Source organism: Elaeis guineensis, chromosome 13 (assembly GCF_000442705.2).
Source record: "Elaeis guineensis isolate ETL-2024a chromosome 13, EG11, whole genome shotgun sequence".
Classification (NCBI taxonomy): Eukaryota; Viridiplantae; Streptophyta; class Magnoliopsida; order Arecales; family Arecaceae; genus Elaeis; species Elaeis guineensis.
In genome coordinates this window covers 45760888-45762159 of record NC_026005.2, presented here as the reverse complement: position 1 = coordinate 45762159, position 1272 = coordinate 45760888, and the positions used below count along the sequence as shown (strand labels likewise).

The 1272-nt window shown below is 38.7% G+C and overlaps 1 non-coding gene across 1 annotated transcript; it reads left to right on the top strand.

Annotated features, from left to right (window-relative positions):
- The first annotated feature begins 637 nt into the window (after positions 1 to 637).
- On the top strand, positions 638 to 743 carry LOC140853491 (small nucleolar RNA R71). The gene has a single exon (XR_012136561.1). It is a non-coding gene; the product is annotated as a small nucleolar RNA R71 (small nucleolar RNA).
- The last annotated feature ends 529 nt before the right edge of the window (positions 744 to 1272 follow it).

Below are 1272 nucleotides of genomic sequence, written 5' to 3'. Positions count from 1 at the left end.
TCAAAAGCTGAGCTGTGACCAGTAGTAGACGGTTGAGGAATATTTTGGAATTGATGGTATGGTCCATGCCTATATGTTGGATCTTGATATTGAGGTCGAGGTGTGGCAGGACCAACCACTGGTTGTGGTCTCCAGGAAAAATTTGGATGGTTTCTCCAGCCGGGGTTATAAGTGTTCGAATATGGATCGTTTCCTGGTCTGCGAGCTTTTTGGACTTGAGCTTGCTGAACCTGCTCATGCACAAACTCAGGAAATTGAGGTGCGGCTGGGCATTCACTAACAAAATGGTTCGGACTTGCACACAATGCACAAACTTCTTGGATTGGGTTAGGTGGAATCGGGGATTGTCCGGTATTTAGAAGATGATCTAATTTTTGGGACAGTTCATCTACCTTTTGATGGATATCTATGGCATTTTCTACTTCATATATTCCACCTCTTTTTGGGTTTAACATGGGTTTATCTCTAATAGAGGCAGACATATGATGTAATGAATTTTCACTTAAAATTTCAAACAGTTGCCATGCCTCATCCTCACTTTTCAGCATAAATATCCCACCACATGATGCATCGATCATTTGTCGATGTCTTTTAGAGAGCCCATCATAAAAATATTGGATTAACTGCCACTTGGGTACAGTATGGTGGGGATATTTTCTAATAAGGTCTTTTAATCTCTCCCATGTTTCATGAAACATTTCTCTATCTAATTGGGAAAAACTAGTTATGGCTTTCCTTATTTGATTAGTTTTTCCTATGAAAAAATATTTCTTGAGAAACTCTCCTTGCAGCTGGTCCCAGGTTGATATAGTCATGGAATCCAAAGTATGTAGCCAGTATTTGGCTTTGTCCTTAAGTGAAAAAGAGAATAATTTCAACCTAAGAGCATCATCGGAGAAGTTGTGAATTTTGACAGTTGAGCATATTTCAAGAAATTCTTCAAGATGTTTATAAGGGTCCTCATTACTAAGTCCATAAAATGAAGGTAACATTTGGATTATACTGGACTTAATTTCATATTGAGTGGCCTCCACAGGGGGCACTTGAATACAAGGAGAGTAGGTATATGTGGAAGGAGTAAAGTACTCCTTCAATTGCTTGGGTGGATCATTCTCCTGATTTCGGTCCATATTTTTACGTCTGTTGGCTCTAAAGGTTCTTTCTATTTCTGGATCAAAAGGTTGGATTTCTGGTCGTAACGATCTACGGCCAAGCATACACCTTACAATTATACTGTAGAGCACACACAGATTTTTTTTTTTTTATAATATA